We start from the raw sequence: 27,998 nt of genomic DNA, 5'->3' as shown, positions 1-27,998 counted from the left end.
GGAACAGTATCTTATCGTGTGCTTGGCTTGTCAGATGTGGGTTGTGTCTACGGCTGCTTTTTCAACGTGAAGTCACGTCAGTCATTAATGGAAGCATTTGTTTGAAGCACTTGTTATGGGTTCACACTGCAAACAAAGCGCCGGGGCTTATTTCGTTGTGTGTGTAATACATTAATGACATTTGCCCTTGTTTTGTCTATCCTGACGCTCTGGTATGTGTAGTGATGACTGAAGGTTGTTTGGAAACAAAAATACATTTTACAAGGGTTGTAATGAGGCTTATATTTGTACTGAATGTTTATTGTTAACCAATGAACTAACATGCCTGGGTATTATGATATACTGTACCATTATAATGCAGTAAAGCTGTCTGTGTTCACTGCCTCAGAACCAATTATATTTCTATAAAACTACCTTCACAACCTTCTATAGACACATTTCCCATAAACTTTTTATGAAATACCTCGCTGTTTCCCTCCATGTATATATTGTTTGTAATTATTGTTGCAATTCTCATTTGCATGCATGAAAATATGTTGGTGTGAGAGATATATATGTCCAGTGGTTTATAATATAATGAAAATACTTTGGTGTGACTGAGATGTGCGTCCAGTGGTTTATCTATTCACCACAACATGTTTTCTGGTGACAATGTCGAGGACAGCCAACAAGGCACAGAGATCGGAGACGTCTCTCAGTCTTTAGGAGCTGTATGAGACTGGCTCTTTGTCCTTAACGATGATGAGGAAGGACATGGAGAGAAGCATTCTGCCACATGTGGGTCTGGGTGCAGGTATGGCGCCGTGCCAGGGTCTCAGCTGGGCTGCAGCTCCTCTATGCAGGAGTTCTTCTCTCCCAGACAAAAGGTTGCATGCATGTGTCAGATTGCATTGGATGTATCTGTTGCCTTGCAGCCGATTCTTTAAAACCGAAGCATGTAAGCAAGCTGGAATTCTTCTGGCTGTAGACATTGCATGCATAAAATTCAGCTGTGATTCCACGGTTTCTGTCGAACAGTATCATTACATGTCTGATTAATATGAACCCGCTGTAGACAGCTGTCATGGTTAAAAGACTTAAGAAAGTATCCCATATGGTGTACATTCTTAAAGTCTCGTGTTTACGGCAGTGCTTGTATAAACTGATACTGCAGAAACATTCAATTATTCATACAAAGTACCTCAATTAGCTTTTGCCTGGAGGAAAGTCTTTCTGGATGTTGTGAAACATTCAGTACCCACTAAAACTGCAGGGAGGAGGAGGGGGAGGGGGGTGAAGAGGGAGGAGAAGGTGGAGTAGAGTTTGTGGGGGTTGTCGACAGAGGATTCAAAGAGTGATTGGAGGTAAGACTTCTTGGCTGAGGTGAGTGAGGAGGAAAATGTGGACAGTGCACAAATACAGTGCAGTTCAAGGCATAAAACATTATGAACTCCAATTTACATATTATGGTTTGAATTGCACTGTAATATGTAAATTGGAATTTGCAATGTTTTATGCCTTGAACTGCACTGTATTTTTGCACTTTGTATTGCACTTATATTTTGTAAGTCACCCTGGATAAGGGTGCTAATAAATAAATAAATAAATAATAATAATAATAATAATAATAATAATAATAATAATAATAATAATAATAAAACAATATCCAAAAAGTCTTGTAACACAAAAAGCAATATTTTACTTTCTGAAACAATAAAATGACAGATTTTGAAGGCCCTGAAACAGCAACACATACTTAATCTGACTTTACTCAGCCACAAAATTATGTCCCTCCTATTGACGTGGCGATTCTAAGGCTGCTGACAGATGTTGGTGCTGGGATAAACATTTCCCAGAAACAGTTTGTTGCTGACAGAAAGCACTTTGATATTAATGCATTGCCTACATACGCCACATATGTATATAGTTCATAATGATGCTGTTTGGAGGTAATTCAAGTAATAATAACGATACTTTCGCTTTTAATGCGATCATCTGCTGAAAGAGAAACACTGAGCTGTTCAATATTAATGTCTTGTGAGATGTAGATTAATAGACACCCTGCTGTGGGCTAAATAAATGTAGTCTTGTTGACCAAATCTGAGCAGAATAAAGCATCTCAATTATTTATTTCAAGGGCCAGACTCTATCAATATATACATATATATAGAGATAAAGATTATAGCAATAATTCCAATATCTTACCTATTGCCCAGGGTTACCGGTTAACTAAATTAAGAAGACAGTACTTATTGTCATTGTTGTTTTACCTCTTACTATTTTACATTCGTGGGGCATGCCCTGGAACGGGTATCTTGGCAGTCGTGGGACCAAAGTCTGAAATTGTCTTATTGTTGGTTTACTGCTGCCAGACAGAAAACCATTAACACTGTGAGATGTGTTTGGGGTCAGGTTTCCTTGTGATCCCACACACATCCCCTTTTGATCTGGGGTTGAGTGGCACTAGACAGCTCTGGTCCTACTCAACTGTTTCTTGACAAGGGTCAGCTGTTTCTTGTCTGGTGAGATAATGTTACAATTGTGCATTCAAAGCTTATTTGTAATAATAATAACAATAACAACAACTACTACTACTACTACTAATAATAATAATATAGGAACATATAAAAGCATGGTGGCACGTCTGCTTCACAGACTTGTTTGGGACTATGAGCATTATTACCCGAGTCAGAGGAATAGAGATAGTGGAGGAACAGTTTTTTCACCCCCAAATATGGTCATGATCCCAGTTGACTGTAAGATAACAATGTGGTCACATCATGGAGTTTGTATTCTGTGTATATCTAAAAATATATATTTTTCTTTTCCTTGGAATTTTTTTTTTAATTTATCGGAAATTCTACCAATAATAATCCAGAATAAACAGAGCTGGTGTTTCTGATTGTGGAAACCACTTTGTACAGCCGGGGGCCGAGGATGAGGCTATTTTAATGTAATGTGATGCTATTTACTCCTGGGCGAAAGAATATAAGCATTATTTATCAATACAAACATTTAACAGCATCTTAAATTGTCTCTCACTGAATGTATCTTACCAGTAAGCCCACAGTTACTACAGGTGAAATACTCTGCGCTTATAGTACATATTTACAGTAACTCACACAATACGATGCCCTTGCCTTTGTGATCCGTTGTCAGTTTGGCAGTGACTGTAGTATATAATACTACTAATAATATTTTTTTATTGCCACTGTAAAAATTCACTACATTATAGATGTTGTTGAAAGGAAAACAACAACAACAACAACTCTGAATGACAGGCTATAGATTTCATATCCAACAGTGTAAGGTGTAAGAATCTGACCGAAGACTAGTGTTTATATCTCTGTTATAATGGAAGGAAATTCAAGAACGCTTGGCCTTTTAACCCTTTACCTGCATTGAAAAAGAGAGGTCTTTGCTGCATGCTATTAATTTACGAATATAATGAGATAAGGATTGAGTTTACGAGGTAATCTTTAGTATATGTCATTGGAGAAAAGAGTTTTAAGAGCATCACAGAGTTGATACAAGGTGTGAATCGCATCAGTGTTTAAACCTTCATTTCACCCCACACCCTGGAATTAAGGATCCGTTTTTGAGATTATACACTGTAGCCAAGGGCAAAGCCTTTCAATTCTCAGAAGGACACCTACAGAGTATCAGATTTCTGTTCAGTCCGTCACGTCTTTGATTTCTGTTTTTGTTTTGTTTTTCTTGCCCGTCTAGTCTGCCAACATTTAGATAAAGACTTTATCTCTTATAGAGTTATGGGGTATATTCAGAACAAGTAAATATTGACAATAATTTATTACCAGAAACCAGACATGTAGCTACAATAGTTCCGAAAATGTTTTTTGAGTCGAGGATTATGTCTCTGAGGCTTGAGGACAAGGAAGTCGCCTCTTCTGCACTGAATGAAGGCGCTAAACCTTTGGCAGATTCATCAACATATTCAACAACTTCATGTATACAACTTTAAAAAAAGGAAATTAACAAACAAACTAATTTCATCTGCCATAAAATGTTCACTGAGACTGGTGTGTGTGTGTGTGTGTGTGTATGTGTGCATGCATTGTGTGTGTTGGAGAACTGCCCTCTTCTCCATCTCTGCCCTCCCCCCTCCTCCCCAACCTCCTCATAGATAAAAAGACTGTGACTGGGCAGAATGGGGTGGTATTCATGTGTCATGTGCTGCAGCTGTCTCGGGCTGTCTTTCTATTGGCCGATTGTGTCTTTTCTGTTTGTGTGACTTCCAATCAAACAATGCAAGGGTGCAGCTTGCTTTGTTTCCAAGCGCTTTTCCCACCACCCTTCTTGTCTCTGATATGCTAATAGAAAGACTGCTATTTGTAAGAAGGGAGAAAAGAAAGCCTTCTTGCAGGGAGAGTCTGAATAACGTTGAAAGCAGACAGAAGTTGAAAATTCATACGAGATTAATCTACCCCATGCAACCTCTTCCCAAAGAGGAAGGAGCCATCTGGTCCCTCTGCAGCAGGATGGACCTTTTATCGGTTTGGAGATCTTAGTCAATGAAAAGTTATCTTGAAAACTGTTCTTGGAAAAAACAAAAAGGACCATATATCTCTTAATAGCAAACTGATGAACGTGGATTCGTAAAGAATGGTTATCTATGAATCTTAATTCATGAAAATTCAACAACAATAACAGATTTTTTAAGGTGATATGTCTTAGATCCCTTTTCCACAATTTATTTTAATGTTTTTAAATAAACACAAACTTTCAAACTAGGTTTTTAACAGTATTTTGATGTTAATTTTGTGTACAGTTCTTGGTTAATGTACATTATAAGAAGATTAATTGTACAGTTAGTTTTAACAAAAAAATGTACATAAGATTTTTAAAGATGGCCGCTTATCCAGTATCTTGGACTCTAATAAATCAAGCACTGGTTCGCATTTCTCTACATAGGGGCATTTTGGCCTTTGACTGTTCTGAAAGTTGTAATAGTATGTCAAACTATCTGACAAAGTATCTCCAGATACTAAACATTCTTGTTTAATTAATTTTTAAAGTAAACCTGCTCAAATGGCTGTAAATCCTCATTGCAGATTGGCTATCGACCATATGACATCACAGTGATCTCTGGGAGGAAAGTTATTTCATATCCGCCATTGTTTTCAATTGCGTTTGTGGTTTTTGTTATAGATTATAAATCAATTAGTTATTAAAAAAGCACAAGCAATGTTCTAGGTATCAGGTTGAATCACTGTAAGAACTGTGAGAGGTTTATTGAGACAGGAAAAACAATCATGAACATCTTGCAAGAAAAGAAGACGGTTTTCACACTCAGACTAATTATTGATCATAAAATCACAAAGAAATGTACTGGTAGGTATCAGGTTGAATGAATGTATGCAGCTGTGTATGTGTAGCTCAAAAACTAGGAGGAGTTCGTGTTTTATGGAGACTGAACAATGATAATAAAGATCTTGTAAGACTCATTGTGTTGTCATGTGTGGACTAATAACAGTAATGAATACAATAAGGGGAAGAAGAAGATGGAATTAGCAGGAATTAAATCTGTAGGCTCTAGTGAGGAGACAAAAGATAAACAGATGTAAATAAAGATATTGACAATTGGCAAAACGCCCAGATGAAGGTATGACCATGGCTGAAAATCATTTCAATATAGAACTGTTGTTTTGAAAAATCCTGCCCCTCATTATTTTGTGCAATAAGGACTGTTTATCTGTCATCGCTGAATAACTCCTTGAGTGAAAGATTGAGGCAACTGGTGGGCTGCCTATGGAAACACACTTGAGTGAGGTCAACCGTTTCACATCATGTACAGGAAGTACGGTGGCACAGAGTAAGCGAACCTGCCCTTTCCTTTACAAGAAACACAAACAGCACATCGATCAGATCTGTGGTTGAGATCAAGTGTGTGGTGCACAATGTGTGACAGCCTTCACTGTGGCTCATTCCCTGTGTAGGATGTGTATAATAATCCTGGACAGATCAAGGAAGGAGCCACACATTTCATATTTAAATAATAATAATCGATAAAAGAGATTGTTTTTCTGTGTTATGGAAAGCACTGTTGAGTATCGTAGTGTTAAAGCTTGTTCGTGTCTAAGAGTTTGTTTGTCCTTGGCTATGTCCGGCAGCCAGGTCAAAGATTACAATCTCTTTGAAGGTGAAGGAAAGTCACGGCCTTGAATTTTAACAGTCATGCTGGGAACGAGGTGGGTTCCCGATCATAGTGAAGTCCCTTTTAGTCACAGTGTTGTGATCTCTGCGGTGCGTTGAGGAGGGCCCAGCCTGCTTTTCACAGTCAGAGGACACCAGAGGTCACCGGGCCTCCTCTGGGGGAGACACGGCCCGGCAGGTGGTGGAAAGGGTGGAGGAGGAAAGTAGATATTAAAGCCATAAAACAAAAGAGCCCCATTTCTCGATTTCAATGGAATATGTCATTTCAAAGTCGCACAGTCGGGATCAAACCTGCTGCATCGGCATAAACATGAATATAAGGCCAGTTCTTCAGAGGAAGGGATGTGCTGTGGCCTAGCAAGAGGTTACGGACAATACTTCTTCTGAAGGGTAATTAGGCTAAAAGCTGTGTTTCAGCAGCACAGAAAATCACAGCACCTCCAATCAGCGGGAAAACATCCACATGCACGAGAAGCACCGACACTTCGGCATTTGTTTAAAGGCTGTTGCAGGGATTGAGAAACTACAATATTCATATAATGAGCAGAAGTTATTTTCTTTGTAAAAAACATTTTAAATAATGAAACAGGAGAATGAGGCTTGTTACTTCATCCTATTTCAATTAGTTTTGCAAAGAGGTGCTGAAATAATAAACACACAACTCAAGGATTGTTTAAATGATTGATTTCGGTCAGTGATGCAAACATGACAAGCATACAAAAGCCTTGTTGTTCTTCTTCTGTTTATGTATTTATGTATATGAGTCTCTATATGTCTCTATGTTTCACTCACGGAAGAAGAGATCAGAGAACACAAGATCTCTGGACTCCAGCTGTTGCTACTGCACAGAGCAAAATGCATCAAAATAAAAATTTCGTAATTTCCCACAGAAAATGTGACACCTTATTGCATGCCGATAAAACAATTAACTGGCAGCTCAGAAAAACTATGAAATGTATCAAAATGGAAACCCGAGAGCCAGAAGTAACCGCTGTCTGACGTGTTGTGCTGTTGAGTAATGTTCCTCTCTGGCAGAGCTCTGTGCCGAAGGAGAGAGCCAGAGTTTCGTAGTGTTTTGTTTAATTCGTAAGCCTTGATAAGAACTGATATTACATAACCCCAGAACTAGCGTCCATTTTAAGACATACTCAGACTGATGAAGATTTACAAATGTCTTCCTTGTTCTTTTGATTCTGAAATAAGAAATCTCCTTTATTATGTACAGTCTAGCTAATTCACCTTACACAAGAAACTAAATCATTACCTTACTGGGTGTAACTATTAAAGCTGCCCTTTTTTAGGAGTAACCGCTCATTTCGATGCTAGACACTCATTGATCCCAGAATTGCTTCCAGCTGTTTTTTACAGGAACCCGTAAGTTGAGTCAACTCAAACTAGATGACAGGGCCAGTTTATTCCTGCCTTTGTACCTTCGTTAGAGAAGGCACACCTATGCTTGTAATATTTATGTAATGCAAATGTTTCTTTGGAATTGTATTTCTATGGTTTTATTACTCTCTTTATTAGGTGTCGGCCAAGATAACTGATAAAGATCTGTCTGGTTTTCCCTAATCAGATTATAAAGTTATAACCTCTGAGTGTGTAGAGCCCGTAAGATGTATCCCATAGTTAACCACTTAGACCCTCAAGGCCTTACAGTTTTGATTCCAACCTTCAGATTTACTCAATAGCATGTTGTCTGGGAGGAATAGGTGGCAATAGACTGACTTTTGTTGCCAATATCACAATAAAATTAATAAAACAACAATTACAGAATAAACGGCAGCTAGCGAAACTAAACTCTAAGCTTCCTGTGGCACAACAACAGAGAGCAACGATGCCATTACCATGAATGTTTGGTTGTATTGGTTCACTAAAAGATCTTCCCTTTGTTTACTGTGTGAACCAACAGGTGATAATTTCAATTAGTGAAATATGATTTGAACTTGAAGTGGCATGATTGATCAAACGTTACCTGTGTAAAAGTAACACGGTCTAGTCTTGTAAACATGCCATTCTCTTTGTCCTTTAAAAACATTTGTTATTTGTTCAGGGCTGGGCCAGAGTTTGACTTAGATATCTTATTTGAATTTACTCTATCACCCTTTACTCATAGGACTTTTTACAGGAGCTTAATGTAAAAATCATTGAAATATCATTAATAATTAAAAAATAGTTCCTTTTCAATTATTAATATTATTATTTTTATTATTTTTGGATTAGCTCCCATTAGCATAGTTATTTGAATGTGTTATTTCCCGTCAGAGAGAGAATTCAAGCCCCTTTCTCTCCAATAAAGAGTACTAGTATAAATAAGTAATGTGTGTCTGTGTGGAGTGGCTCTTGCTCCAGCTGTCTGTGTGGCGGCCACTCCCGGGCAGCGCTGCTAATGGGGGTTAATGAGCAGCGAGGGCTCGGTGGCCTGGCGGCTACGGAGACTCTCCCACCGAGTCTCTCTCCTCAGAAACGACGCGCAAATCCGAGGCCTCGCCTGAGTCACGGAAGTGGCTTAGCTCTCTGCTATTCATAGCCATGCAGATAGAGATCTACAGTGGGATTTATTTATTTTTTCCCTCGGGGCTTTAGAAAGTAGACTAAGGGGACTGATGCTAATGGACTGATGCTGAGGTCATGTGGATGCAAAAGCGCTAACATCGACCCTTTAGACTGACTCACGCTGGCGTTAGGGATGTGAACAGTGGAGACCAGCTGTTTCCCCTCCATGTTGTGTGTAGTTTAACTATGGCCACTTAGCAAGGTTGAATACTTACTAAAGCTTTTATAGTACTGTCTAAAACTGAAATGTTTATTTGGGGATTCCAATAGGATATGGTGTTGATAATAATTCAGTACCAATCAGATCTATATCAAGGATTGCATACTGTTGCAGATCACTAGCTTGTAGCCTCAAGCGATGGCTATTAGATTTAAGAACAGTATGGCATGTATGGTCAGTCCTCACTCAGAGCTCCCAACAACAAACAACACACCCACTGTACCAAAACACTGGTCCCCAGGGTCAGGGGGGTTGCATGCACTTTTAGGTCCAGGAGGAATGATGGTGCAGTTCAGGCATTCTTATGAATTGGGACAAAACTCGTCCAGCCATACCATATTATGTTTTGTAAGTAAAAATAAAATTAGAAATTGGAAAATGTGATCATGTATTTACTCTAAGTGACATGCATATATGCTTACAACTCATCAGGTTATTATGGAAATATTTTACAACTTAAACTGTTAAACTGTTGTGTCTCCCAAGAAATCCCTTGTACAACACAACAGACCTCAAATCAAGGTATTTCAAAAAAGGTTAACAAATTGTAAAATCTCTTATAATTATCGAAAGTTAGGCTTGCTACAAACATGGCCATAGTAATGTGTGACAAATAATCTAATTTATGCTCAAGCAAGGTCTCCATCAAAAAGTGCCCAGGGTTTGTGTCAACTCCATCAGTTTTTTTTTTTTTAAGTTTATATATCAGGCACATTCATAGACAGCTATGTTCTTAGGACACCATTCACACATCCTGTTGCATTTGAATGCAAAATAACTGCAGATGGTCTAGTAAGAGTTAACATTTTTGACAATTTCAACAAAATCATGCCATAACCATTAACATTTGATATTGATTTATGAACAAAATATGTTTATTTTGATTAGGTTGTAGTACCAGTTAGCAGACTGAAAAAAAATCGAAATGGTTGCTCCCTGTTCTGCTTTGTTAAGAAGTAAAATGTGGCGTTGACTGCTGAGCTGACGTAGTTGACTAACACATTATCCTCTAATAATCAACTGTTATCAGCAAAAGGGTTACTTTCAAAACATGTAATAGAAAGGAATAAGAATAATTAACATTATTCATATAGTCTTACTGTTAGAACACCCTTATTGTGTTCATGCACAATTTGATATATAAACTGTACCATAAACTGTAATGATACATGTAATTCTTATCTAGTTCTCATTCTGCAGTTATAAGGATCAAATGTTTTGATCAATAAAATGATGAAATTCAAAATTATCAGTTGCAGATTTTCTTTAATCAATTAAAGTAATTTGCACTGAAAGTTTTTTTTGAATTTGAGTAGAACAAGTTATGTGCATGGTTGGACAGCTTGTTCATGTACTCTGATGTCAACTCCATCAGACTGATTTTTAAATGAATATGGAAAATACATTAAGATTGTTCCCAGAAACAGGGTTGATAAACAAAATACTTGTTATTTAGCACCCAGTGCTTTCCCTTTGTTTTAAAAGTGTTTTTAAACACAAACCTTTTGTTGTCCAATGACCTGTAAAGCTCAGACTAAGGTAAGACTTTGTGTTGGGCTAGGGTTAATGTTAAGTGGTAACATTTCTGCTGCATACTCTTAAATGGGATGAGTGAAAGTTTAGCTTCAAATGTTGGTGTTGATTTTTCATATATGAATGGGAGAAAGTTACTCTGTGCCATTAAATGTGTCTGAGTTGGAGGCATTGCTGTAAATAATTTTGAAAAAAGACCCTTAGTTGAAGCTATTTGTTTTTGATGAATGAGGTGAAACTAACCACCTGGAACTACATATGTACTATACATTTGCCTGTTTAAATTTCTCATGAAAATAATATAATCTATGACTTCCATTAGTAGATAAACTCTCCACAAAGCCTTTGCTTATGGACAGACTCATAACCTAATTCATACAGTCACATTCGCCTTAAACTTCACACTCGAGGTTCAAACAACCATTTCCTGTCTCATGGGTAAAATAGTGATACAGATTGTTGATTTATTGTAAAGTCTCATATTTTACCCAGTTTTCTTCTTGCTTTATTCTGAATGAACATCGTTCTCTCTATGGCATGCTAAATTATTAACAGTGGAATCAGCCCACAAGGTGACTTTTATTGTATTCATGTTTTGTTGTTGTTTGAAGTAGAAACTGTCAAGAGGAAAAGTGTCTCCTACTCACGCAATCATTTTAATCTATTTATTCATATTTTGTTTTGGTTGGTTCTGCTACTGAACTGCCATGACCTGCATCATCAATAATGTGTGGGTTTTAGAGCCACCAAACACGCTTTTGTTATTATTGTCAATAAAGGCAGGAATTATAATTTTCTGCTTCTATGTGTTAATTACCGGCACTGTTTTTAGCTGTGCATTATACACCATTATAATGCAACAGCTTGAAATGTGAGTCACCCAATCAGGACACAGACATTTACTAACACACTTGATGAGCAAGAAATAAGACACACAAGGGTGTAGGGTGTTATGGACTAACCACGCGCCCATGTTCACTCACTACGCCCCTGGGTGTGTTTTACTCAAGATCAACCGATGTTACACTGTGGCATTTGGATAAAACAATAGCTTATTTAGTAAAAAAGAAATGCTGGAAATTAGGGAACATTCAGGATAATTTAAGTCATTATGTTGAATGATTTACACCCATAAGGCATAGCCAGTTGCATTATTGTCTTGGCCATATAGGTGCCACAACCCTCAAAGACATTTCTCAATTCTGGCAACACCTCTTCCATCTTCCACTTTCTCAAAAGATCTTCCCTTTCTTAACTGTGCTCCTCTCCTGGTCCAGACCCCAGTTCACCGCAGGTAGGGTTGCTGAAACTCTCCCGTCCAACCTGCCACTATCAGCTCACCACCCTCTGCAGCTCATGCAAAGTAGGGTGATTGTCAGGTGAGTTCACTGCCTCGCTTCTAACACACAAGCACTGTGGACTCTTAACTGGCCCCCACCTTGGCTTATAAACATTTACTATTCTTGTCCTTGAGAAGGAGAGCCACTTGCCACATATTCCATCTAACAGTAAGAAAGGTTATTCTGATAACACAATACACTTATTCCCCAATTATTTATATCTAAAAAGCTGAAACCAGGTACTGATGATTGGATCATGCCCCCCACTTGCAAGCTTTGTGATGTAAGTTTGTTTTGTGCATCTCTCAAAATGTTTTTTCTAGGGGCATGTGACCATATATTTATATTTGGAGGAATGAAAATGAGTTCAATAGTTTGGTCTATGGGGTGGTGAAATCTGGCTAACATAGAATGTATTCATTTTATATATCAAGACAATACTTTCACAGGATTAAGAGTTTGGGGATTTTTTACCTCACTTGAATCAGTATACAATTTACAATCCTCGCTAAATTGGGAAATGGAATTTTAGCTCAACCAGAAGTTGTCTGTTAACATGAGTGAAATTACGTCTCACAGAAGGCAGTGAAATCCAAGGATTAAATGTGTGACTGATTAATGTCAGCAGCTGTGACAGAAAGAGAAAAGCTATTTCTACTTTCCAATATTAATTAACCCAAGTTCAGAAGCACGCTAGAGTACGAGAAGTATTGAGGCAGCAGACAAAATGAGACGCAGATGTTCACAATGCGATTAATAAGGTGTAGGTCCATCCTTGGCCTCAATGACTCGCATCGTAGAGGAATCGTACCAGCGTATTGGGCCCACTAAGCTTTAGTTATTTTCCTTTGGCCACCGAAGAAGAAACAAGTCATTAAAATAAATAGAGAATAAGCCATGGTTGGTGTAGTTTAAATCCACAGAACTGTGATAATTGCTTTTAATTTACTGTTTCAATTATTTCCGTGACAAGCATAATAATAGGTTTTGCACGCTGTTGTGAGAAGTCCATCTGTGGAATATGATTTTCGTCAGCTAAAAGAGCTGTATCGTTTTGTTTTGAATCCTTCCACAGAATGTCACATGGTGAAATGACATTTTAACGGCCCCTTCCCATCTCCATGTAAATTGTTGTGTTTTAATATGAAACATTCCTCTCTGCCCCTGAGGGTCCCGGGGGCTTTATCTGTTGAGATCTGGAATGCATGCGGCTTTTGCCAACAGTTATTTTTAGGTCATTGTTCCTTCTAGGGTAATATCTTGCAGGATAAAGCGCATGCATCCATTCTGTGCCAAAACACTTAATAAATTACACAAAAATGTGCATAAAGTATGTGACTGTGTATACAATCATTGTAATCTTGAACTGAGCAGTTGTTTTCTTGCTTGGGTTTTAATGTTCTTCCATGATGCTGCTGATGATATATTAACAAAAACAATTTATAAGTGTTAGATAAACAAACAAATTAAGACCAAAATGGCACCGTTCTGTTAATTAATGCTCTTCGTAGTCGTGTAGCACCCAAGTATAGATATACAGACAACCAGAAGTGTGAAGTACTGATGTTTCATCTAGAAACACACATAGTGCACGCAATGTGAGTGTGTGTTAGTATTAAAGAGTATGTGGTCCTACCATTTGCCTTGTGTAGGGCGGTAACAAGCTCACAAGTTGTGTAAATGAGATGAGCAATTGTGGTTGCACACTCACAGACTCTGCGTTACGAGGCCTTAGCAGAAGTGGGCGGTTCAGGTCATGGAGGACAGAGGTGTTCAGATCCCAAGCTTGGTCAGACTGATACAAAACTGTGCTGCTATAGTCTAGTTCCACAACACAAAAAGTATTCCCAAAACCTGTGCTTCTTTTTTTCTTATAGCTGGTCTCTAAAGCATGTGTAGACATTCAAAGGCTTTATTTGGAATAACTGCGGGGGTTTGTTTTGTGACAAACTGAAATAGGAATCTGTCCAGTTTTTTCAATCCATAAATAGGGAATGTACAATCAAATTAGTTGACATTGACTTGCCACTTTTAAACTAATGCACGCTATATATAGATCTATCTTCTTCCCTTGTTCATGCCCCCTGTGTCTGAGGAGGGAAAGTCTCCACCTTTTAATCTGAGAGGGTGAGATACAAAATTCCAAGAGCCTAAATATCAGTTTATTATTTTTAGACAGACATTAATTCAGGAGTGGGCTGTTCGTTGCTAATTTTCTGCTCTTCATTGGAAACAATTTGCATGAAAAAGGGTGTAAAATGTGGGACTAAGGTTCTTCATTAATAGAGCGAAGTGAAAATGAGTCTTTTTATTAGCAATTGCTGAGTACTTGCGCCCAAATTGCCTGCTTAATGTGCTCTAAAGCATTATAAAGTGCTGACATCCAACCAAGTGCAACCAAATCCAGACTGCCGACAAGGTTTGGTACTCTGACAAAATATTATATATCCATGCGAAATTACAGCATTTGAATACTCTTGTTAAATGGAAGACCAGCATGATTACAATTGAAATAATCTCGCATACAGAGGGAAGCTGGGGCCTCATATGACGTCTGGGGACTTTCTGGAAAGCAAGTTTTTCTTTTGGCTGATCTTTTCAATTTAATTCTTTGGTATTTCCTTTCAAAGTTGAATTTAAACTTGGAGAAAAGCTTGACCATGAGAAGTGTCATAGAAACTCCTCTTTGCTCTCTCCCTTAAATTGGAAGAAAAAAAGTTATGAACCATTTTGAGTGAAGAAAACTAGTGATGTTTACTGGTCAATTTAAGGAATTGTAGACAAATACTGAGTGAATTCATCCTAGCTAAGAAATCAAGTAATTAAAATCTGTCCAGATCACCGGGTTTAACACGGCCTGACAGGAAAGTGTGTCATCGGGGAGATAAAGCGTCCTAATCCCAGAGGACGAGGGAGAAACACTTTTCACAGACACACAAACATTCGCTCTAATTCTCAGGCGTGTGAGGAATGGCCTCTGGTCTATTAACATTTAACTGGGACACTGAGGGCTTCTTCCACGTTATGATAATCTTGTGATTTGGCATTTACTTGCCTGCAACGATAATATATTTTCTATTCCACGACTAAACACTGCAGTTCAGCTTGCTGTCTCAGCACTACATTTTAAGACCAGACTCTCCCAAAATGACATTTTCATTTAAAGAGGAAGAAGGTTCTAAGAAGTAAAGAATAAGGCAAGGATGAGGATTTATATTTGCTTGTGTTAATGCAGTCCTATTACATTTTTATCAACTTATTTAAATAAATGGAACATGTTGAAACAGACAATAGAATGTAGAGAAACCTTTGCAATTAATCTTTTTTAATATAGGTATCATTTATGTGCTTGCTTTGACAATTGCAAGTGTAGCAATATACCATCTCTGTGGAAATCAATAAACATCCCCTACTTTTGGTTAAATGCCAACTCTGTGCCCCTTGGACACTGACTCAGCTGAATACAATAATACATGCTTCATAGCTGATGTCTTTGGAGGCTGAAAGCAATTTTGAATATCAATAGTATTTCCCACAGATCACATGAATGCTTTGTTTTGTTTTTTTTGGCACCTTTCACAGCAAACCAAAGAAACATAAACAAACAAACAAATAAAAAAGTTCAGTTCACTAAATGTGGCTTTGTGTACCTTGTGGACTTCCTCTGAATACAATTCTTTTGTTTGCTGGTTCCTTTGTTTTCTTGCACTATTAAACTCCTGAGAAAAGGGAATACAAACTTGAACAAGAGAAGAGCAACTGGAAGTGACCCTTGCTTGTGATCCCAGGGTAGACTGTTATTATGAAGTGTTTGCCGAGTTCCTGGAGGAAATTTAAGGCAAGTTCCTCAAAGCGATACCTCATGGCGAAGCTATCTGACATGAAGAGAAACGTATATGCCAGCCTTGAGCAGAAACAGCTCTTCATTAGCAATCCTCTCTTCATTGTGGACCGAGAGCCTTAATGATGTTCATCTTGGAGAATTTGATCATTAAATCATCACTCAAAGAACCTCTTCTAGCTTTTGAAGTAGCCATTGCACATATTTAGTTTTTTGACTAAGTAGAGCTCCTGTAATTGTAGGTAGTGTCTTTATGGTCCATTGATCTATCTCAGCATCATAAGCCAATAATTTAAATGTATCAGATCACAGAAACATTACTTCATAACAAGGATTCTCGTTTGTGTTTTATTATTACAAGAAAACATTTGGATGGAGCAAACTGTTTTATCACACAGGCTTCTCTGGCAAAGAGGACGTTGGAGTTTTTCCCAGCTCGCCAGGTGGCTTGGTCATCTGCTAGTGCTACATGACAAAAAGTCCATACACTACTGGGAACATTTCCAATAAGCCCAGTGAATGAAGGCTTTAAACAGGCCCTGCGATGAAAGAGCCCATCTGTAAACAAACAAACAAACAAACACAAAACAATAATTTCCCCCTGTATTCGCCAGCCGTTCAGCAATTATGTTTCTCGTCTGGTCAGTTGTGTTGTTTTTAAACGATTCATCCTCATGGACAAACAAACGTTTTCAGTGACAGATATGTGCTCGTCGCATGACACTTAGGGCCAGATTGAATCAAAACTTTGACCCACCCGCTAATAGCAAACTAAAAACCTATACATCATAGCGGTTACATTTCTGATTCTGAGAAAGTGGCATCTAACTAAAAATGAAGTCGCAACTAAGCACAGTTCTCTAGTTATCTATTAGCGGGTTGGTCAAAATTTTGATTTAATCCAAGCCTTTGTCCATAAACATCTGAAGAGAATGATCACATTGACACATAAATGTTGTTATGAAGCTGCAAAAGAGAAAAATAAGTGGTTATGACCACCAAGTAAACATCCAAGTAAGAACCTCACTCACAGACACTTGTGCCTTCAGTTAAATTATCTATAAAAGGGATGACAAGGCCTTAAAAACCTAGATTAACTAAATTACAACATACATATAATAGTTTAAATTACATAAATAAGGTGTATATGTATTAATTAAATAACCACTCTAAGAACTAATTGACAATGACAATGCAATACTTTGTCTCACCAAAAACCCTTACAAAACATCAAAGACACCTCAACACAAATACAATTACATGCAGAAGAAATATGCACACAAAAACTGGCACAGTGTCTCTGAAATGCTCTGATGAGCATGATTTTCGAAGGGGTTCCCCCTCACAATCAACAATAAAATGCGAGACTGCGAGAGCCCATCTTAACCACATAAAATAAGCATTGGCAGTAACCATGCTTCACTCAGCTAGAGGAAGATGGCCAACGTTTATTTTGAGCTCAAAAAAGGAACCATCTTGGAAAGTAGCAGAATACAGTTTTAGTGGAAATGCTCGAGACATGTCAATGCCAGATGGCTATAAATAATTTCAGGAGCTGGTGGGAAATGGTGTCAGAAGGACCCTTCGAGGCAGACCAGCAGAGCTTAGGAGCAAAGTATTGCAAGCAGCGAAGCCCGGCAGGAATGGTATTCAGATCCCTCTTACTCAGTTTACATTAAAGTCCAAAGCATTTGAAGCAGAAGGGTTGTGAACCCCCGTGGCGCTGGACAAATCCACCTCCAGGTGATTTGAAGACCTACTGCTTTTTAATGCATTCTTTTGTGACAGAAAAATAAAATAAAAAACAACACCCCTTCGCCACTGCAAAGAGTAAGCTTTCAATTGTACAGATGTAGAACATTCACAGGAAAATGCATCAGTTATTTGTTTTATTTACAAAATGAATGTTCACACTCTGTCCAGTGTTTGTTATAATTTGTTTGGTATATTTTTGAGATATTGCTGCAGTGTTTCAAGAGAGGAGACTATTTGGCTGCTGACAAGGTGCCAAAAATAACTTACATTTGTGACACAAACAGGAAGCTTAATCACCGCTGCAGAACGAGGTGCTTAAGATAATGCAAACAACATTGATTCTTGACACTTAGCGCAGAGTTAACGTGTCTGTGAACATAATTGTTCTCTAAAGGAGTTTGTTTATTATTATTAGATTGCTGAGGGTGCATTTAATTTTACCACTTAGTAGAACAAAGATTATTTGGGCAAAGGTGTAATTATTATACCCCTACACTAAATGGCACAATAATACAAAACATGTTTAATGAACTTCTGAGGGAATGTTGGTCCATGCATACGTTTCTCAACTCAAAGCTAACACACAATAACACAGCTTTAGTTTTCAGAACAATATGTGCTTCTCTTATTAACTCCAGCCCCACGGTCACACAAGGACTCAACATGTGAAGCTGTGCCTACAATTCTCATATTACCATTAAACAACAAGACTTTCTCACTTGAATACAAGAAGGCCCAGATTGTGGTTGAGGCTTCCGAAAGCAGTTGTGCTAACTCCATAATAAACACAAGTAAGCCTGCTTAATTGACCTTTGGCTCGTTTACTCTTAATCCTTAATCCTTACTGATGTATACCATAATTACAATAACAGCCAATTGCCTTCCAGTAATTCATGAAAACATTTAACATAGCAGGAAAAAATATATGTATTTAATAAATAAGTTAATAATTATTACTTTTCTATTATGATAATACACTGTCAGTATAATGGGGGTATACTATATATATATATATATATATATATATATATATATATATATATACTCCTTATACTTCTTATAATGGGGTTTAACATTTAATTGAAGAAAAACAGAATCTATCAAAACTGTAGTAAAGCAACACAATAAATTAAAACTATAACTAAATGGAGGCATACTATAATTGTCTTATATAGTGACAGTAGATTTATTTATATATATATATATATATCCATGCACTGTGTGTGTCCAGATTTCTCAAAGATAGAAGCAGATTTAACAGAATAGTGAAGTGCAGGCTGACACAGGAAGTGGTAACACAGTACATTTATTTTCCGCTTTCCTTTGACATCGTTGTAGGTCCACCATTGCACTCTGTGTTCTCTTTCATCATTTTTCATTTTATTTTGCACGGGATAACACTTTTTAGATAATATTCCTCAAGTCATTACATGGCATCATGTCTATAATGTATAATTGTCATTAGGTAACATTACATATAAATGTATTAATCTACATGAGAAAGTACAGTTTGCAAAGAACCTGTACTGACAAGGTCTGCTGCCAGCAGGGGTCTTTTTAACTCTGTATCCTCACAGAAATCTCAGATCTGTGTTTTTCTTCTGAAATCAATTTGAATACATTTCTTACTTAGATGCATGATACTCTGATTACCATCATTCTAATTCAGGAAATACACCTCGACGCCGCAAGGATTAAAGAATGAGAGAAAACAAACACTTTTGCACTACTTTAAATGACATAATCAAATGTAAGTACCAAACAACAAGACTTATTCTTTAGGAAGAAAAAACAGCAATGGGTGTTTTGTGCATTTGCCCATTTCCGTTGCTCTGCTGAGGATGCAGTTTTGTAGAGTCAGTGATTTTTCCTGCATTACATATTTAGGCCTCCTTATGCTCAATATGGTTAGGATAGATTTTTACAGTTCATTACACAGAGAACAGCTCTATCAATAAAAACATCCAACAAGAAGCCGGTATGTCAACGGGTAGTAAAATTATGTTCTGTATTTCACTTCTCTTCTTTCACAAGCGCAGACTACAGTTGCTAGAGGAACAAGGCATGTGATTATTACAAAACCTCCTGTACAGTTTCCATGTGAGTGCATAGGGTTCTCTGTTCTCTAAAGTATCAGCATCGTAGACATGCAAACCGTACATCAACAATTGCAGTTTCTTACCTGAAAGAGAAAAGTGTCCTCTTTTCTCTTTTTGACCAGTAAAACTCTAGAACAATAAGAATAACGCATCACTGTTGCAAAGATGCTACCTGCGGATTCCACACATCGTACCTCGATCTTACATACAAATGCAAATAAATAGTGAGTAAGTAAGTAAATGCATAAATAAATAATGTTTGTATTCTATTCAGCCCTAAACATCTCCTAGAACATTTGAGTGCTTTTCTCCTTCTTCTGCTTTTTTCTAGTCTTCAAAATCTGACCTTTGACCCACTGGAATGTTATGGAGGAATCTTGACAGGAGAGGCATCCACAAGATACAACAAGCGTACAGATCACAACAACTAACGTCAAAACAGAGAGTGATACGGAATTGAGTGCACTGAAGAAATCATACAGGAATGAGAAATGTTTAAGCTACGCTCTGACACTTTGGAATTCAAGAAATGAAAACATGGGTGCATAGTTTAGAAATAATAATAGTGTAAGCCTCACAGACTGAAAACCAGGAGTAAAACAGATGGTAATGACATTTGCTGTATTTGTTAACAGCAGAAGAGCTAGCCTAAGGCAGAGAATGTCAACAAAAATGAAGCAATTCCTGTCAGTAAAGTATGAATTGTGTCTAAGATAAAGTTGCACAAAATGGTCTTGCAGTAAGCTTTTTCTTGTTGGTACTTTGTCAAGATAAAGAGATGGCTTATACAGAGCAAAATTGTTATTCTGACCAGGAGAAGATAAGAAATTAAAAATCATTACAAAAAAGTCCCTGTATCTTTAAAAAAATGCTGTGAGATCTCTTTCAGAGACACTAAATAGTGTGTTTACACCTTTTTTACTGTGAAATTAACCACACACTTGCTTGAAATCCAGAAGTTATAAAATGTTTACTCATTCTTATTTGCTATTCTGTCTGTTACCCCAAATAGGCGGGATAAAATAAAATGAATATAAACAATTGTCTTATAGTTCACAAATGACAGATATATTGGGCAATAAATGCTTCAGTGACACACGTTATAACAGAGATGTCATATGTTTTATCATGATTTATATACTAAATGTCAAGGCAATACTACTGGCCTCACATTGTTCTACTTGTTTACATGGTGTTGATTTCTGGATGCGGTCAAAGTCAAAGAGACAATATTGTTGGTAGTGTCAATCTAACAACACAATGTGTTGTATTGTTGGCTGTGAGTGAAGCCCTGGATGGGGATTAAACTACAATCTCCCACATCCAAGTCAAACCCAGTACCACACCACCGAAATCCCTTGATCAGCTGACAAGGCAGGATTCAAACGCCATGTGCTCTGTGTAATGTTACCACTCCTAGCGATACTGACTACTTTTCTCAATGTGTATATGTTTCAAACAGAGAGGTTATACACAATGTAGATGGGGGGGTAGATTTGCACCATGTCGGCTACATGGACGTTCCAGAACGTATGAACAGTCCAGTTTTGTGTTTCCACATTTCAACTCAGAGGAAACAAGTTCTTGCATTTGGAAACCTTGAGCTCGTCAATGTTGCAATTACCACAAGTACAAGTGCAACGTACCAACTGCTTTGGATGGACCATGAAATGTATAAGTGGTGTGTGTGTATGCCAATGAAATCCACTGGGTTTGAAGTCCATCTGTCAATTGTTTTATGTTCTCAAACCTAGTTCACTAAGAAATTGGCTGTGAAAATAATGGAATCCGTGCAAGCCATCCCTCGGGTTGATCCCTACATTTCAGACCACTAGATTGTGAAGGGAATGACTGGACCAGGATTACCCACTGTGGCATGCAATTGGCTGTTTACCCTTTGATGTCATATGTTGACATTTGAGAAAGATGTTTAACTCTACAAATTCATTATTATTCTAAGCCATTTACAGTTATTGCTTTTTTGCACTGACCTGTTATTTATGTTGTATGTAAGAGATAATTTTACGTACATAAAGATTATGCTCTAATAATAGCACGCTACATGAAAGGAAAATTGTATATCTCACCACATTAAGTCAGGGTAATTCTATACATTAAAATACAAAATTGTGTTGTTACACAGTAATATGAGAAGATGAAAGATACTGTATTCACTGCCTATGGGTCTAGTGAAAAATGTCTAAGATAAGTATTTTTTCTTTATTTTGTGTATTAAATGTGTATTGCATCACCCAAGGTGTGAAGATGGGGTTTCAGTATAATACCTAATAAAGAAGAGCATAGATCGGTGAGAAGTGATATAAATAGGATTGTGTGTTTATAAGAGAGGTGAAAAAATATACCTACACCAGTGTCAATCAATTAGAAAAATACAGAGGAACCAGATAATACTGGATGTGTGTTACAAGATTGTCAGAAGAGGATTGAAGAGGAGTGTCTGCCAGCCAGAAACCTTACGAGATGAGATATCATAGTGTACAGGACAGCTGGAGGGTTAGATTGAGAACTGAGGTTTCATATTGTACATATAGTGATCTGTATATGCTAGTTATCAGTTCATTATACATGGATCATTGAGCCTGTGACTCCCCTTTGGGTTAACTGTCTTGAGAATCAATTTATAAGATGACAACAGCATGGTGTGTTTTTTTAACACCACACCAAAGATCAAACTCCAAGATACTCTGTGGTAGTTCAATTAAACAGACACACTTTGTTTCAGTTTCCACCTGCTCTGTCTGACCAGGGGATTTGGGTTCTTTTTTCAAAATCAGGTACTTTTCATCAGGTAGATGTTCCCAGTTGAGTTATAGCTATAGCAGATATATCCTCAACAACAGTCTCAAACAGAAAGTACCTGAGGGATGATACTATAAGAGTGGTCTTTAAATCTTATATGTACTTCAATCAAATAATCAGAAAAATAATCAGCATTATTTGAGGAAAAGATGCAAATGACATGATTTAAACTTACATTTCAATCTTCATTATTAAGAAAATATGTGTATGAAATATAATAATCTGAATCATACTGCAATCTTATTTCAATTGTTTCAAAAAGATGTTGTCAATTTTAAACAATTGTCACAATATATTGTAATAATTTACCATATACAGCAATACACAATATATTCTGAGAAACCTCAAGTCCAAACCAAGTATCTGACTAGACACACACAATATTTCTATTTCTATTTTTGTTATTGGGGGATGGGATGTGGGGGTTGCTTTTTCAACTTCTAAGAGGGTCTGTTAGGCACTTCTAGGCAACCGGGGGTGTTGACGGTGCTTCCTCGGCCCCCAGAGTCGCGTCACGCAGTGCGGCCGTCACAACATTGGCAGATGGCGCAGCAGCACTCCGGGCCAGATCCATCACAGTCAGCACTCAGCCTGCATGTCATTAGCATACCTTCTCTCCTCCTGCAGGATGTGCCTCCCAGGGCCACAAGAATAACACAATTAAGCTGCTTACCCTGCCTCTGAAAATAAAAATGCTCACCAAAAAACAGCAAAGGGCTGTGGATTCAATCCAATGCAAATGACATGACAATTAAGAAATGCAGCACAAAAGGTATTAGTCTTAAATACCCTACGGTTGAAATGAGCTTATTCCATCGATTATTGTGTTAATCAGTGAGTAAATTACGACAGATCTGTACTAGCATACACAAAATGTGTTTAACATCTGCCGTGATATAATCCTGTAGCTCGACTGATTTAAAGCGACAGGTAAAAGCTTCAATGGAAACACACATATTAATGTAAACCTCGATTTAAAGAAAACTACTTCGGGAATGCTCAGGGGAAGTCCATGCACTCGCCGCTAAAAGGAAAACATGATTTTTTTTTTCCATCTTTTAATTGTCTTTTCTTTCCACTTACTGGCAACCCCTTCCCTGTGGGAATGGCGCTGCTGAGATCATTAGAAGTAATGGGCAGAACATGAAAGGAGTGTCTTTTCCCAGCGTGGTCCCGCCCAGTCCCAGGGCTGTCCGCTAGCTGTGCATCAGATCCAACATCTCCAAGTATGAGGTAGACTGGGTCTGACTAGGCTGGTGGTGGGAAAAGGCAGCCAGCAGGCCCAGGGTTTTTGCATCACAATCAGACAAGGGTCAGACAAGGTGCTTTTGGTGGCAGCCATACCTACCTATTGTGATTATTTTCTGAATGATTAAATCAACACCTCAATATATAAATGTACAGCATGAAAGCATCATATCAGGATGAATCTTCTGTCATAGACATTGTTCTCCAATTTCTCTGCCACACAAATAAGCTTCAAAAGGGGAACGTCAAAGCAAAGCAACAACCCTGCTGTTCCTCCTGCCATTGGGCGTTTACAGGAACTTGCATGGATTTAAATTTAAAGAAAACACCTGCTGTCTGTAGACGATTTGTTGAAAACTAACCATGACAGCTGGCCAGTAATTTAGTTTTTCCTGCATCCTCTTGCTTTCACTCCAAGACAAAGTGTTGCTCTCATATAAGCTGTGTCATAATCTTTTTATTGTATACAGGTACAATACACAGTGTGAGATCAGACAACTGCCATCTCAGGCCTGCCTCTGGGCACACGGATGAGTGACAAACCCGGAACGCAAAACGACTGGTCTCCGGGGCGGTGATGTCACAGCTCATACACACAATGAACCCGCTTTCTCTGCTTTCAGAGACATTATCCTACAATAACAGGGAGTCATGTATTCGTCATCACAACTCCTGTGATCGGAAGGGGAGTTACATTAAGTGTCTTTTATAAGTATGAATACAGTTAATGCTCATTGCGGATAAGAAAGTGTGTTACTTACACAAACTGTAGCCCATTTGTTTAATCTGCTTAAATACATTTGTATGTGATACATAATAAATAAAGTTGTATTTATGTGTGAATTTGAGTGACAGAAAATACCCAATAATGATCATAACTTCAGTGCAATTCACATAGAAAATGAATCGAATAAAAAATAAGGTTTGCATCTGTTTTTTCCTTAGTTACAACAAAGCACACGTGCTAACATCTGAGATAAAGCATCCTTCTGTTCTTAGCAATCATCTCAAATCCTGACCACTGCAGACTGAAAAATATTCATTGGTTAGACATGATCAAAGTAATAATACTAATATGTTCATGGCCTCTGATAAGTATGCATCGTAAAAGCCCATTTGTTCTAGCTCGAGGGGATTACATCACCCTTCTACTGATATAGTGTTATCCCGTGTCAAGAGATTAATTTTCTTAATGAATCATACCTTTGCTTAACCCTTTTCCTGCCCACAGTGAGTGTAAATCACTCTGGGTAAAGTCCCAAATGTGATTAAAGTATGAGTCATTAGTATTCTCCTGGGGTACGAACCTTGCTTTCACAAGGGCAAGGACACAGAGAACAATAGGACTTGCATTTGTCATGCTACCTGATCTGTTCACGGGATATTTTATTTCACCCCCTTGCGTGCTGGGCCTAAAAGTTTGTAAAGTTAGCCTGCAGAGTGCTGTCCCACAGTGTTGTTTTGGGGAAGAAAGGATTCAAGGTTTTGTTCTGTACGAAAAACTCTATAATACAAATACACCCCTCCCGACTAACAGAATGACATCACTGTTTAGGCTGCTCTAGAGAGTACATTCCTATAGCATTCCTTGCTTTCCCAAGCACGTCCAGTAAGACTACATCGATCTTCTTTGTGATGAGACTGATTTGAGGTTCATTTTTCTATCTTTATGACAGTACACAAGTCACCGAGTCCCTGATTTAATTAGACGCTGAGGAAAGCTGCTGAGCCGAGATTATTTTATTCCCATGAAATAGGTAACCGGTGAGCTTATCCAAAGACAATTGACGGAAACTGCTTTGTGTGATGAGTGTGTTCATTGTTTAATGCAGTAGCACACCATTGATCTTTAATTACCTTCAGATAAATGGTATGTGGAGTGCAGGGCACGCTGTAGAAGGCATGATTTATTGTGTGGAATAGTACACATTCAAAATAGTTTTGTGCGCAGTACAATGGCCAAGGCTTCGATGAATGATTCATGCCTGTTTCCATAGAAACTACAGGTTTCTCTGGCATAAAACGCTCAGAAAAGGTTTGGCTTTTTAACTGTGGCATCAGATTATATCTAATTAAAGACATCATAATAATAAAAATGTAAAGGTAATAATAATAATAATAATAATAATAATAATAATAATAATAATAATAATAATAATAGTAAACAGGAACCATGGTATAGAAGGAATTAACTATAACAGTCTTGTATGATCACTGAGTACTATAGGGTTTAACTTTAGCTTTATTTAAGTCCTGTAGCTCCATGCCATGGGGCGGCTCAGGGATATGCCTGTGTTGTTTCGGAGCCTGAGACAGACGTGTCTCTAGAGAGAACGTAAGGAATAAGCAACGCCACATTAAGGGAATTTGAAATCAACTTTGTAATGATCTTTTAGGTTTTTTTTGCCAGTATATGTGAAAAATATGAGATGGGCTGCTTTTAAATCTTCCAGGGGTAGAGCTCTCTCAGCCTCAGTTCTCAGAGTTCGATTTCAGACTTAGCCTGGACTAATTGACATGTCTACTCACTGAGTTGCATTACATCAACAGCGACAATCACCTACCCTGACAAATCAAGGGCAGCTTTGCTTCAGAGTTCCCGAGATGTGTCAATAAATCATCTAAATCAAATGTTTTTTTCCTCTCTAAATAACTTGCAACAGACGGTGCAGATCAGTAGTATTTTAACATGGTCACAATATCCTGTCCCTAAATACACAAGCACCTGGTCCATTCATTCAGCTCTGTGTGGGAGATAATATCCTGTTGTGTGCAGCCATTTAAATGCAGACTTCTGGCGTCACTGTTTCTGGTCTCCTAAACAGAAACTGTGCAGATGGTGACACGTATTTGGCATGTTGTATCACCAGGCCAGAGTGGAAGTGAACTCAGTAAAAGCAGTAAATATGCCCTGAAATGTTACCTGCATTCCTGTGCAGTTCACAGAAAGGAAGTCACATTTTTTGCATTATGTTACCAGGATTCACATCCATAAGTGATGTGAATGGTAGTCTGCATTTATCAAATACTTTTCTCTTCAGGGAAGTGGGTTGATTTTCCATTCAACAGGGTGCTGTTTCTTCCAAATGCACCCCATCCTATTCTCACTCTTTTGATTCCTTCCATAATATCTCCATTTGTACTGAAATGTTGTCCAATGTAGACAAAACTTTTGACTCCTTCAGGTATCCCTTGATCTACTTCAGTGCTCTTAGATTTTGCAGACTATTCTTGCACACTTGCATCATATACAAATACAGTGGATTCAAGTCAAAGGAAGGCTGACATTGTCGTTAGGCTACAAGAAAGGTTGTTAATTATCTCTGCTCAGAGGAGGGAAACATGTAATCGTTCAGTTCCTGCCAGCCTCACCCCTACACAACATTAACATATAAAAATAAATGTTCTTAATGGTTCGGGTACATATTTTCAGTAACATAAGAACTCAGGGTGTCTAACAATGAGCCTTTTCAGTTTGATCTTTTATTTTTCAATACATATGTCCTATGTTTTCGTTTTATTTGTGCATTGTTGTTTGTATTTGGCAAATTTCTTACATTTGACCTTCGAATAGCCAAGTTATTTTTTACTTTAGTCATTTTACTCGAACCAAACAAGGAATGACCTTGAATCTTTTGGGTCCCCATGGTCAGGGATTTCACTTAACATGGAAATGAAGAGGAAGTTATGAACAGATATTTAGATTAACCATGCATAGTGCTGCCAAATAGATGCTTTTAAGTTGTTTCCAAAGAAACCAATGTCATTGTGATTATGTCCTATTGTTCCCAAAGGAAACTAAATAATAAATCTTTTCACAACCATGTATATTTCTGTGTATGAAAAATGTGAGTGAATGGCCCTTTGAACTCAAATTTAATCTACAAGCAATTTATTTCAATACTAACAGCTTTCTTGCAGCATTTAAAATAAAATATGTATATGTCTCTTATTCTCATCTCATTATATAACTACGTCATACGTTTAGGTCTGGAAGCACGATTTTTGAGGGCTGCTTTTTTCAATCAAACCCAGTGGCTAGTTATTAATAAAGAAATGTAGTTGTGTAGGAATGAAATTAGCATTGTTATTTTTGTTGCTATATTGTGTTATTACAGTGCTAAAAAGTTGAACAGAAACAGATGACACAATATTGAAGTTCAAACTGGTCTCACTAGACATCCGAAGCTAAATATACCTTGATAATTAACATCTCAAACCACAAGAGAAGAGACCGGCTCTGTTGTACTTATTAAGTTGTTAAATGTAAGCTTTAATTAAACTGGAGCCCGCGTTGTCTTTCAGTAACCCACAAGAGATATCTGTCTCAGGGGTTTGGTACTTCGATGAGTCTTCAGGAAGCTTAGCATGTTTAACTATATATTTAAATAGACCAAATTAAAACCTATTGTTCTGAAAACATCACCCTGCTT

The sequence above is a fragment of the Amia ocellicauda genome, chromosome 6 (genome assembly GCF_036373705.1).
Source record: "Amia ocellicauda isolate fAmiCal2 chromosome 6, fAmiCal2.hap1, whole genome shotgun sequence".
Taxonomy (NCBI): domain Eukaryota; kingdom Metazoa; phylum Chordata; class Actinopteri; order Amiiformes; family Amiidae; genus Amia; species Amia ocellicauda.
The sequence above is the reverse complement of the archived record's forward strand: the minus strand, read 5'-3'. Positions refer to the sequence as shown.